This window comes from Mauremys reevesii, linkage group 2 (genome assembly GCF_016161935.1).
Source record: "Mauremys reevesii isolate NIE-2019 linkage group 2, ASM1616193v1, whole genome shotgun sequence".
NCBI lineage: Eukaryota > Metazoa > Chordata > Testudines > Geoemydidae > Mauremys > Mauremys reevesii.
Genome location: NC_052624.1, coordinates 63,287,237 through 63,301,367, shown reverse-complemented (window position 1 = coordinate 63,301,367; position 14,131 = coordinate 63,287,237). Strand labels below are relative to the sequence as shown.

Here is a 14,131-nt window from a genome sequence, read left to right as displayed (position 1 = left end):
GATTTTCAAACAAATGCAGCATTCATTGCAATGAGCTCCCCTGCAAATGAATCTAGCCACTTATTCTGGTGTCTAAATAAGAACAGAGCTGTCTTCAAAAATCTCACCCTTATTGTGCATGCTGAATGTAGCCCTAAAATTTGGCCCTAAAAATGTCAAAGAACTGTGTTAATGCAATGCAAGCATGTCTGGAAGTGAAAAATAAAAGCTTTTCCTACGAACAGTTACTCACTTACATTTTACATGGTACAGGTGGGTTTTTTAATGTATAGGCATTTCAGTGCCACTAGGATATTACTGTGATTGAAGCCATATAATACTTAGATTAAACTCACTCATTCCTATTGTATCTGAACAACTGTCCAGGCTTACTTTTAACTGGTTAACTCAGAATCAGCAATATTATGAATATGCAATAGGGGCAAGTTACTGTTACTAGAACAACACTAACATTTTTATTTCCTGACTTTTCTAACTTCAGTGCTGAATCCTTTGTTAATTCAGCACTAAAGTCTTCACTCAGGCAAAACTCCCATTGACTTTCAACTCCCATTGACTTGAATAATGAATTCAGAGGATTTCATCCCTTCCTTGCTTTTTCGTTTCTGTCTAGTCTGTCTAGTCTATGATCCTGCCAAAATTTACACATGTAGTCCTATCTGGTTTAGCCCGCTCGTTGAAGCGGTTTACTGGGGTGTGGCCACTGTCACATGCAAACAACTACTTGGAGCCACAGGTGAGAGCTGAGTGTAGGTGTAGACCAAAGCAGATGAACTGCTCCCTAAGGGCTTGTCTTCACTATGGAGCTAAATCGGCGCTGCTGCAATTGATTGCATTGAATTAGTGGGTCTAGGGAAGACATCTCCCATCGATTTCTGTTCTCCACCTGAATGAGAGGCAGAAGCAATGTTGGTGGGAGAGCGTCTCCCATTGACGTAGCGTAGTGTGGACCCCGCGATAAGTGGATCTAACCTACGTTGACTTGAGTTACGCTAATAACATAACTCAAATTGTGTCGCTCAGATTGACTGGCAGCGGTAGTGTAGACCTGCCCAAAGGAGCATGACATATTCCTCCAACAGAGGTACAGTAACTCCTCCCTTAAAGTTGTCCCAGTTAACGTTGTTTCATTGTTATGTTGCTGATCAATTAGGGAACATGCTCGTTTAAAGTTGTGCAATGCTCCCTTCTAACGTTGTTTGGCAGCCACCTGCTTTGTCCACTGCTTGGGAAAGAGCAGCCCGTTGCAGCTAGCTGGTGGGGGCCTGGAACCAGGGTGGACCCGCAGTCCCCCATCAGCTCCCTGCTCCCTTAAGTTCCCTGTGCAGCAGCTGCCCAGCAGGCTACCAATTGCTGGCGGTTCAGCTGTCCCTCCCCTCACTGCCATGTGCTGCTCCTGCCCTCTGCCTTGGGGCTGCTCCCCAAGACTCCTGCTTGCTGCGTGAGGGGGAGGGGGGAGAGGAGGAGGAAGGGGACTGACAGGGTTTCCCCCTTCCCCCTGTTCCTGCACCCCGCTTATCCCATCTTCCATAAAGCAGGGGGGACACACAATAGGGGTCAGGACGGAAGGCGCTTGCTGGCAGCAGCTGGGGTCTCAGCAAGCTGATCTAATACACAAGGCAGTGTACTTAAGAGTAGGGTCAGCATACTTAAAGGGGAAATGCGCATCTCTCTCTCTCTCACATACGGGGTGTGTCTCTGTCTCTGTCTGTGATGCTGTCTCCCCTCCCTCTATTCCTACTGTCTTGTAGAGTGTGAGAGTTAACCCTTGAGGGCTCAGCTAATTGCTAGTTCATCATTTAGCAGTAAGGCATTCACTGGGAAATATCCCACTCTCTGACTCCTCCACCTCAACCAAGCTTCACAATCATCATCACTGTGTACCAGTATTAAATTGTTTGTTTAAAACTTATACTCTGTGTGTGTGTATATATATAATATAGTCTTTTGTCTGGTGAAAAAAATTTCCCTGGAACCTAACCCCCTCATGTACATTAATTCTTATGGGGAAATTGGGTTTGCTTAACATCGTTTCGCCTAAAGTCACATTTTCCAGGAACATAACTACACTGTTAAGTGAGGAGTTACTGTACTACCTCTCCCTAATATCCCCCATACACCTCTATAATACTGGGAATATTCATATGTACAAAGTTAAGTACTTCCATAACTGTTTTCAGATTGGAATCATAGACTGTAAGGTCTTCTGGGCAGAGACTTGGCTTGTGGTACCATATTTATGCACACATGTTTAGCATCTAACATATTTTTGGACACTTTGGGCCTGACCTTCAAAATTGCTGAGCACCCACAAATCCCACTGAAGTCAATCAAAGTTGCAGGGGTAGCACCTCAGACAATCATAGCATATGCATGCATGCATCTAGCTAGCTATAAAATATGTTGTATTACTTAAAGTGAATTTTAAATGATATGGAAATACTTAAATTCAATCTGTAAAACTTTGCTTTGTAATTTGAAAAACTGGACATGTAAAAATAAAATATAAACACAACTGAAGAAATGAAGGAAAGAAACCAAGTCCACCTTTATGAGTCAAGAAGGCAGTGAATCAAATGATTGTGCCAAAAAAAGTATGGAAGCAGCTGTACTTTCTTTTGTAATGCAAAATCTTTCACTGTGGTATTTCAAAATTAATTTTCTAATGCTTATGCTGTGAATTTCATGAGATACAATCCATAGAGGGATGGCAGAGAGGAAAAGGGAATGGGGAGGAAGGTTGAGCTGACAGTGCAGTTTTTTCCTGTGACAACTATGTGTATTCATAAATATTTTACAAGTGCAGCTTTCAGACTAGTAAATTTTACTGCCACATTAATGCAGTTTGCAAGTTTATAATCTGGGCATTTGTGGGTTGTGAATGTCCAGTATTTTGAGAATGATGATGGTAAAATGTTTATGTTTTGAAGTATTTTCTTTCTGCTTATTAGGCTCTGTATTATATAGCAACCTTGCTTCTGGTGTAACACTGCAATCATCAGTTCCTAATTTCATGGAAGGAAAACCATAAATATACCCTGTATAACATGCTGCATGCTTCAGTACAATGTTTTTCATGTCTATGAACAGCATAGAGGTATCTTCGAAGACTTGCAGAAAGTGGTGTCTCCTTTCTATATTAATTACATTTCATCAGCACTGATAGACTTTTAAAATGAGGCGGATGCAAATGTATTTCAGAATTGGGAGTGATTGTGAGCAAAGGCCCAATTTACACTCAGCAGTTTTAGCAAAATCAATCCTGGGGAAAGGAGAATAACATTATTTAACATTAACATTTATTGCTGGTCATGCAGGATAGTTTAAATATTTTTGTGCAAAATGTTGTGGCTCTTCTTGCCTATTTTGGAAAAACCAGCTGGAGAAAGAGGATAATCGAAGCATCCTAGAAGGAGTATTGAATTGTTGTGAAGAGGGGGAAGTAGAAATGACAACTATGCTCAGATCTTGGCGGCCACAGGGTATGGAACTATGAGGAGAGCAGGAGCCAAACATACCTGCAGATATTTCAGGCCTAGAAATAGTGACAAATTTGAAGGGGATTATATGTCTGTTAAAACTGGGGAGTTTGGTTGTTTTATAATGAGGTCTTCATCCAGCATCTTAATTCTGACAGGGAGGAAGGTATAAAAATAGTGTAAGGGGAAAACATTGAGAGGCAGGAGGGAACATTCTGCTCTCAGAATTTCTAAACCATCATGAGACACAATTTGTGCCAGTCCTTTAAAGCAGCTTGTTTTAATCTTTCACATGAATCCCTTTCATTGCAGGAAAGCCAGCCCTATCCTACTTGCTGAGCATTCTCAGAGTCGATGATACGTTTGATTTAGAACATCAGGGCTCTGAGGCACTCATTGACAAAAATTAAAGCTTCTCTGTCCTGGTGTAACCCACAAGCAAAGCTGATGATGGAAACTCTCCATGAATCGGGCACAGCAGGACTCACTAGCACAAGCAGGTGCCATTTGCACTTCCCTCCGCCAGCCAGAGTGAATCTAGTCCTGTGAATGAATATTTCAAAAATCAGTCTTCCAACAAACCTAATGCCTAAATCCTGGTCTGCTTTCTGCCAGAGCCTAATCCTGCTGAGGTATGCAAAGGTGACAAATCCTGCAGCAGGCAGCAAAGTGGCCCTTATTAGCTGATCATATACATTTCAGTGAAATGGACTGCACACTTGAAAACTGATATACAGACACCCACACCACACAATTCCTTGCACTAATTACATCGGAAAACACTGTGTATACTCTTGTGGATAATTTTAACTTTAAGAATAAATCCCCGTCAAGTGCAAATCCTTCTTCTTTCAATTGTTTCTAACAAAAAGGATAAAAGTAGTCAAGTGCTTGTTACAGTAACTCAGGAAAACTGCTTTAAAACTGATTGAATCAATTTTCCTTTATCTTGTTACCTCCAACTCTGGCAATTTAAAGCAATTCAAGCTGACTAACTGCAATCTGTGAGTCTGACATTATATCCATACATCTTTTTCTGTTTGCTTTCCATTCCAAAATTTCTTCTATACACGCCTTGGAGTTAAACCTTCAAGGGAAATAATTAGCCACTTGATATAACATAGTTGTATACATTAGAGTGTGAAAAGAAACATTACTTTGCAAGATTGCTCAAACTACTTCACTTCACATCTTACTCTAGGCTGAATTTGTACATACTTAATTATGTGTTTGCTAGCTATCAGATCAAGTGGTTGTTTAATTAGATTAATGTCTGATAAATTTAGAAGTGCAACCAATAAGGCAGCAAGATCTCAAGTGATGCCGCTCCTCATGCGCCCATGTTAGAGTAGGGAGATTGCCATTCCTTTGGTCCTTGAATGAGTGCTATAGTTCTTCCCTCATTTCTTCTTCAGTCTCCTTTAAAGTCAGAAGACAGTTTCCTTCTCTAACATGCTACAGTGATTGCTTAAATCACCATGGGTGGGATCTATGAAGGAACTTAAGTATTGCAATACTGAGGCCTGGTCTATACTACACAGGTCAGCGTAAGCTGCCTTACGTTGACCTAATAATGTTGTGTCTACATTACCAGGTTCCTTCCACTGATGTAACTCGCCTGCTACATAGACTTAATTACTTCACCTCCGCGAGAGGCACAGCACTTAAGTCAACGTTGTTAAGTCGAAGTATTGGCAGTGTTGACACTGCATTGCTTCCGTCGACTTAACTGGCCTCCAGAAGGTGTCCCACAATGCTTCGCTATGACCGCTGTGGTCACCATTCTCAACTCCACTGCCCAGAAGCCAGGTACACAGGAAACAGCCCCTCCCCTGTTGAAGGACTAGGAACTTTTGAATTTCCATTTCCTGTGTGTTTGGTGTGGAGAGCTCACCTGTTATCATGCCAGCTTCATGCTCCAAATGTGCTCCTGCCTGGAGTACACAGGTGGTGATGAATCTTCTGGATCTGTGAGGAGAAGAGGCTGTGCAGGCATAGCTCCAATCCAGCCATAGAAACATAGACATCTACAAGTAGATTGCTTGGGACATTGGGGAGAAGGGCTACAGCTGGGACACGCAGCAGTGCTGTGTGAAAATCAAGGCATACCAGAAGGCAAGGGAGGGAAACAGTGATTCTGGTTCAGCACCCGAGACATGCCACTTTTACAAGGTACTGCATGCTATTCTCAGCAGCAACCCCACAGCAACCCCCAAGACCAGCATGGATACCTCTGAGGAGCTAGAGTCCTGGGCCATTATAGGCAACACTAAAGAGAAAGTCTTGGACAAGGAAGAAGAGGAGGAAGAGAATCGGAGATAGGCAAGTGGGGGATCTATTGTCCTGGAGAGCCAGGAGCTGTTTGTAACCCTGGAGCAGTCCAGCAAGTCGCAGCACGACAGCATGGCTGAGCGTGATGCTGGGGAAAGAACGTCTGGGTGAGTATCCAATTCCAATTAATATTGTGGGGTTACATGTTCTTATATGCTATTTTTTATTTTAAAAAAGCCACTCTACCTCAGCTGTTGTTATCTGCTTCCCAGTAGCCACACCAGCTAGGCAGAGAGTGCCCTGCAAAAAAGATTATTTATATACACAGGGATGTCCCAGGAATCCTCCATAGAGATCTCTGGGAAACTTTCATGGAGGTACTCTGCAAATCTTTACAGAAGGTTTCTGGGGAAAGCTGCCTTATTTCTTCCATCGCGGTAGGACACTTAAAGACAAGATGAATGAGTTTTCCTCCTCTCAATATTATTCCACTGTCTTTCCAAGATTTAATTCTTTGTCAGATCTTTCTGTGTATATATCTGTGTGCAATAAAAGTCCATGTCTTGAAAATGAAACCATCTTTATTAATTCAAAGCATGGGAAGGAGACAGATAGTGAAACTGAGGCATGGGGGGGAGGAGGTTGTGCCCGAGAAAGAAACACAGCAGTCACAGCAAGGTTCAGACTATGGGTAGGCAAAATACAGAAAAGCAGCACACATTACTGTGGGTCATTACTAAAACAGGTTTCCAAAGCTTCCCTCAGATGCATTGTTCCACGCTGAGTTCTTCTTATAGCCCTGGTATCTGGCTGCTCAAACTTAGGAGGCAGCCTATCCACCTCCATGCCCCACCCCATGGAAACTTCTCTTCCTTTGCTTCACAGATATTATGAAGCACACAGCAGGCAGCTATAATCACGGGGATATTTTTTTCACTGAGGCCTAATGTGCAATCTGCGCCAGCAACCCTTCAAATGGCCAAAGGCACATTCAACCACCATTCTGCACTTGTTGAGCCTATTATTGAACCACTCCTTGTTGCTATGCAGGTGTCTGGTGTACAGCTTCATGAGCCATGGGAGTAAGGGGTAGGTTGGGTGTCCCATGATCATGAGTGGCATTTCAAAGTCACCAATGGTGATTTTGCGATCTGGAAAGAAAGTCCCTGCTTGCAGCTTTCTGAACAAATCAGTGTTCTTAAAGATGCACGAGTCATGCACCTTCCTGGATCATCCAACACTGATGTCAGTAAAACGCTCCTGGTGATCCACCAGCGCTTGCAACACCATATAAAAGGATTCCTTTCTGTTTATGTATTCTTTGGGAAGGTGGTCTGGTGCCAAGATAGGGATATGTGTTCTGTTTTTCGCCCCACCGCAGTTAGCAAACCCCATCGCAGCAAAACCATCCACTATGTCCTGCACATTGCTCAGAGTCACTACCCTTCTTAGATGAAGGCAATTAATGGCCCTGCATACTTGGATCACAGCAACCCCCACAGTGGATTTACCAACTCCAAACTGATTCCCTACTGAGCAATAACAGTTTGGCGTTGCAAGCTTCCACACAGCGATTGCCACTTGCTTCTCCACTGTCAGAGCAGGTCTCATTTTAGTGTCTCCGCACTGTAGGGCTGGGGAGAGCTCTGCACACAGTTCCTGGAAAGCGGCCTTGCACATACAAAAGTTTTGCAGCCAGTGCTCATCATCCCAAACCTGCATAATGATGCGATCCCACCAGTCAATGTTTGTTTCTTGGGACCAGAACCGGCACTTCACTGAGTTCAGACAAAGCAGCAAAGAATCCTGTGGCATCTTATAGACTAACAGACGTTTTGCAGCATGAGCTTTCGTGGGTGAATACCCACTTCTTCGGATGCAAGTAGTGGAAATTTCCAGGGGCAGGCATATATATGCAAGCAAGAAGCAAGCTAGAGATAACGAGGTTAGTTCATTCAAGGAGGATGAGGCCCTCTTCTAGCAGTAGAGGTGTGAAAACCAAGGGAGGAGAAACTGGTTCTGTAGTTGGCAAGCCATTCACAGTCTTTGTTTAATCCTGAGCTGATGGTGTCAAATTTGCAGATGAACTGAAGCTCAGCAGTTTCTCTTTGAAGTCCAGTCCTGAAGTTTTTTTGCTGCAGGATGGCCACCTTAAGATCTGCTATTGTGTGTCCAAGGGAGGTTGAAGTGTTCTCCTACAGGTTTTTGTATATTGCCATTCCTAATATCTGATTTGTGTCCATTTATCCTTTTCCTTAGAGACTGTCCAGTTTGGCCGATGTACATAGCAGAGGGGCATTGCTGGCATATGATGGCGTATATTACATTGGTGGATGTGCAGGTGAATGAACCAGTGATGGTGTGGCTGATCTGGTTAGGTCCTGTGATGGTGTCGCTGGTGTAGATATGTGGGCAGAGTTGGCATTGAGGTTTGTTGCATGGATTGGTTCCTGAGTTAGAGTTACTATGGTGCGGTGTGCAGTTACTGGTGAGAATATGCTTCAGGTTGGCAGGTTGTCTGTGGGCGAGGACTGGCCTGCCACCCAAGGCCTGTGAAAGTGTGGTATCATTGTCCAGGATGGGTTGTAGATCCCTGATGATGCGTTGGAGGGGTTTTAGCTGGGGACTGTATGTGATGGCCAGTGGAGTCCTGTTGGTTTCTTTCTTAGGTTTGTCTTGCAGTAGGAGGCTTCTGGGTACACATCTGGCTCTGTTGATCTGTTTCCTTATTTCCTCGTGCGGGTATTGTAGTTTTGAGAATGCTTGGTGGAGATTTTGTAAGAGTTCAGACAGGTGCCTAAGACCAGGCTATAGGAAGTTGCCTAGATCTATTTAGCAATCCAAAATGGGAACCTAGTGCCTGGAGTCAACCAGTTAGGGGCCTATACTGCTTTTCCAGGGAATAAGTTTAATTCCCCCCTCTGCCAGATGGGGAGAAAGGATTTGAACAGGGGGCTCTCACCTGTAGAAAAGTGCACAAACCACTGATGTTTTTATGTGGGGCTTCCTCAGTCTCTCCTGTTGAAGCTTTTCCACTGTGGCTAAGTAATGAAAGACTGATTGGAGCAGGGGATCTAGACCCAGGGTTTCTCACCCCTCAGGTAGGTGCCCTTACCTCTGGGCTACAGAGTCATTCCCTCTCTCTCCCGCTCTCTCAATGACTCTTCCACTGTGAATAAATACTTAAATAGTATTGGTCAAGAGAGAGGGGGAATGACTGTACAGCCTGTTGGTTAGGGTACCACATTGGGCCCTGCATGTGAGTTAGGCAGCTGAACACCTGTCTTCCCCTGGTTTGTGAGTCACTCTGGGGCTTAGGTGGGAGATAGGCATCGGGATACCTAGAGTAAGACAGCAGTGTGCATGCTCACAGCAGAAATTTAAGCACTAAGAGAACTTTAACCCTGAACAACTTAGGTGTTGAGTGGATTTACAGGGTTCGGTGGGAGTTTTGTGGATTGCAGTTGAGCGAAAACTGGGATTTAAGTAGCTAAAATGGGGCCATAGCTGGCTCAATACTTTCCTGGATCTTAGCCCAAATTCAGCCTCCTTATGTATTAGCAAAGTTTATTGGCATAAGACAGAAAATAGAGAGAAAATAATAAAATAAATGATAGCTAAACAGCGGCAAAATTAAATTAATATTGTTATACATATCCCCAGGGAGGCAATATATTCAGATTACCCAATGTGGATATATTACATATGGCACAGCAGAAAAATCCTTGATTAAAAGTTTCTAATGCATCTAAATGATTTAGGAACCTAAATCTTACTGATTTTCAATTAAACTTAGGCTTTTACGTGCCTACGTCACTTTTGAAAAAAATGTGCAATACCTGTTTAAATCACTAATGCTTTGCAATGCAGATTGGAGAAATGCCTAAATACTTTTAGAAATCTGGGCCTGGGTTCATAGTAATTACATAAAGTTCAGATATTGAATACAATATTACCAGTATCTGGATATCTGGTTTTTAATCTACCAAAAGAACAAGTAAAGGTACCACTGCTTCACCTATCATATTGTCAGCCTATTGAACTTGCTATTGAATTTTAAGCAATTTTATAACCATTTGTAATTGTGCATGGGAGGGATAAGATTAATAAAATTCCATGCTTTAAGGCATATGATGAGCACAGCAACAAGGGTGACCAGATAGTAAGTTTGAAAAATTGGGACAGGGGGTGGAGGGTAATAGTCACCTATATAAGACAAAGCCCCAAATATCGGGTCTGTCCCTATAAAATTGGGACACCTGGTCACCCTAACAGCAACATCATCCAATTGGCTTTGTGAATCACAGGGTTTATCTTCTTCCTCTGAAGCACAAAATATTGGCCACTGCCAGACGGGATAGGATATTGGATTTGATTACTCATTGCGGTCTGATCTAGGTTGGCCAATCCTATGTTCCTACAGAAGTTTATGGAGATTATGTAAAAAGGACCAAACATGGAAAGAATGATGTCATGTAGTTTTTCTCAATGGAACAAATCACTTTAGGTGTATATTTTAAATAATAAATTACCATCCAGGTAGGTAATACAAATCCTGACAAAAGTAAAAAGTGAATTTAGGCAAAACTTTCAAATGTGGATGCCTATAGCTTAGTACTTATATTTATATTTTAGCACCAAAATGATGTGCTTGATTTTCAGAGGTGCAGAGTACCTACAGCTCCCACTCAAATCAAGGAGAAGCACCTCTGAAAATCGGACCCTTTGACCTAACTGAATTTATGAGAGGTTAAGACTGTCCCATAAAGCTGAAATTTTAAATTCCATTTGAGATTTTAATACATGTTCTATTTTCTCATAAAACTTTTTATCTATGAAACACTGCTGCTGTGGGGGAGAGGGGGAGGGACATGACTCAGTAATGTCATTTGGGTCTGAGCAACAGAATAACATTTAGAAGAGAGCATTTAGCTTGCATACATGCATTCTTAAATCTGTCAGAGGGGGTCATATACTTCCCTCATAAATCTATAATGATAGCACCATTACACATAATCATTTGTGGTTTTCTTTGGTCAGCAAAGAGAAAAGTGAAGAAAGTAAATGAACATATGTACACCAGCAATGTCCACCTTATATATCTTAAGATATCTTGTAAGGGCATATCTAAATATTTCTGTATATTTAAAACAAGAGTCTTATTTGACAGGATGATTTCCCAGGCAATAATTTTCCCAGGTAAAAATCAGAATTTTCTTTTTTATGTAGGGGCCAGAAAGCCAAAAGAGGAAGGAAGCTTCTATTTAAATTCAGTTTGCTAAAGAGATATTGGTGTATAATATGTGAGGCAGAAGAAAGGGGGGAAAGTGGAAAGAGAATTGTCAACTTCAGAAACTTAATTTGAACCCGTAGAAATTCTTCCATTACCTAAATTATGGGCCTGATCCTTGGGTTCATGGTAGCTGCATTGCAACACTCCAGTGGTACAAAGCAGTCAGAAAACTGGCCTCATCAACTCTCTGATATTAGATGCATACTGTATTATTCTGGACCTAGTTACCTAGATCTTGACCTTCCTAGCCATATTCCACAAAGTGACACAAACTATGAGGAAAAAATAACATTTCCCTCTATTATTTGCCATTGTTTATCCTCCTACAGTATTTAATTTAAATTCAAATTGGTTCTCCCCTTGGAGCTGAAATAGAACATGGTTAGCTGACCAGGTTAGATTGAGCTAAACCATATTCAACACCTGATTAAGAAGTGTATGCAAGACCTGCTTCTACCAAAGCCAATAGCCAAGCTTCACTGTTAACCTAGAGCTACCGCTTATGTCTTAAATTTTTATTTTTCTCCCTTAAATATTTTTGAAGTGAGGCATGTTACCATATACTTAATCATATTTTCTATTAGTGATGAGATTCCAGGTTCAGTGCATCTCTTGTGTAGGTTGCCCCAGCTCAGCGGCATTGCATTTGCCCACCTGATCCAATGAAAGTCACTCCAAAAGTGCCAACCAGGGAACATTCTCTGAGGGTTTTGTAGGGGAAGGCACCTGGAGGTGCTGAGGATGGGAGGAAAAGGTGCTCTCATTGCAAATTATGCTACCACTTACACCCCTATTTACATTAGTGCTGAATGTGGCCCTTTGATTATTATTATTTTTAAGAAAAAAGGAGTCTGATCAGCTCTACTTTTGAAGAAAGCTTAGTCTCAGTAAATTCTTGAAATTGAATCTCCTTTTCACTCTACCGAAATGCCAAGCCTGTTATTACCTCACTACTTTTTAAAATAGTTCACTTTATTAAGCCCCATCTGTGAAGTGAAAGGGAATATAATTGTTGAAGTAAGCTTCTTCTCACTTGACAGGTTGCAGGTTACAAATTTAATTATCATGACATATACTGACAATTTCATAGGATAATCCTCCGATAGATACTGGGCCACAGCCAACACATGTTAACACATTTTCTTGGTATACTGATTAGAACAGAAACAATATCTTCATTGCCGTGGGCACATTAGAATCAGGACAGACAGTGGTGGTAAGAGAAGGAGGTAGCAACTTTCTTAAAATTAAAGAGAATAAACACAATTTATAGATGTAGGAAATGGATAACTGTTCCTTGCAGACTGCATGCTATCCAGTCTCTCCACACATCATACATTGTTTAGATAACATGGCAATAGGCACATTATAGGCCAAGTAAAAATTAAAACACCTGCACAATGTCCCGTCCCCCGACTTCCCCAAAACCTATACCAGTTCCTAGACTGTATTCTTACTAGGCACCTGAGGCCACTCTGACACAGATCATTGTACCAGCAGGACCACCAGTTCTCCCCAGTAAATGTGTACTCATCCCACAGATAACATCAGGTTTGTACCCTGGGGCTGAGATGTTCCCTTGATGGTGAAAGATGATTGTTCCCTTGCCCCCTTAACTTTGTTCCTAGATTAAGGAAACCCAGAACTGAGTGCCCAATTTGACACCATTTTTATTCCCCTCCTCCAAAGGCTACCCACCACCATTTAAAGCTAATCACTCACTAAGCTGCAAGCTTTATTTGGATTGTGTTCCAGGCCCCTAGAGGGGGCACATAAAGGAGTTCTTGGTCCCAAAGAACAAGTGGACTTAACTCTCCTATCAAATTCTGTTCCCAGCACTGTCACTAATTTGCTGGTTTGCCATGAAGATGCCATGTAAATATCTCTGTGCTACAGTTCACCCTCCTGAGAAATGGTGATACTAATACATAGTTCCCACGAGTGTGTGAGGCTTAATTACTTAATGCTTGTGAATTCTCTGAGATCCTTGGATCAAAGACGTCATATATCAGTGTGAAATATTATTGCTGGTCAGCAAACACACCTACCAAATAGTCTGGGAAAGCATCAAGTAGCTCACTTGTAGCCACACAGTACTCAAATATTTGTCTATTTTTGTGGGCAGAGCAGAGCCCCACCAGAACAAGAATGTGATAATAAACTCATATGCTGTGATATTTATATGGTGCAAATAAACAATATTCTGACATATTTTTGAAGCCAATGGAATAATTGCAAAATGTAGATATTTCCGAGATACCATGGCATAGTTTAAGACTGCTGGATTATTTAGCCCCATCTGACCAAACTACACTCCTTAAACTAATGTCAAGAAAAGAAACATATCAGCTGTAGAATAATTTCTAAATCTTAATAGATTAGGGAAAGTGATGACTTTTGGATGGAGCTGCCTGTGGCTATCGGAGAGGAAAGAAGCCCCAAGAGGGACTGACTTTTGGTAATCTTATATCCGGAAGATGTTCAAACTGTCTGGATCAATATCCTATGGTAAACTGGCAGTCTTTCAGGGTAGGGAGCTCTGTTTTTCTGTTGCTCGTAGCTGCCATGAATTTACTGGAAGCACTGAATCATACTCAATTAGTGGTGCCTTGGGTTATTTTTATATTGTTTTTATGCTTTTATAGTATTTCCTAGTTTTAAAGTACTTACTAGTCTTTCAGATATTTCATTACTATCTGGCACAATGACTTTTCTGTAAGGTATGTTAAATCCAAAGTGAATATCTCTTCAAATATATTTTGACTTAATGCCATATCAAACAAATGTATGGATAATAAACTTTCTTTATATAACTCAGTTAATCAGTTAATGGATTTGCCATTAGCTAGTACATGGAGTTGGCGCTGCACCTAAACTCCACAAAGATAATTAAATTATATCTATTATAATAATTGCACAATTCTTCAAATCAAAATGAAATTTACATTATTTCTACCAGCAGGAAACAGGAAAGTGTTAAATGTTTTAAATAAGTGTCAACTCTCAGTGGAAAACATCTTTGCTTATAGTGTGTTTGTTCACCACATGGTGTAGTGCCTCAGAAGATGCTAGATCAGCAAAACTGAGG

General features: G+C 41.5%; 1 long non-coding RNA gene across 2 annotated transcripts in view; it reads right to left on the bottom strand.

Moving 5' to 3' along the window:
• Positions 1-14,131, bottom strand: part of LOC120398358 — an 81,511-nt gene that overhangs the window by 50,330 nt on the left and 17,050 nt on the right. The window lies entirely within an intron of this gene.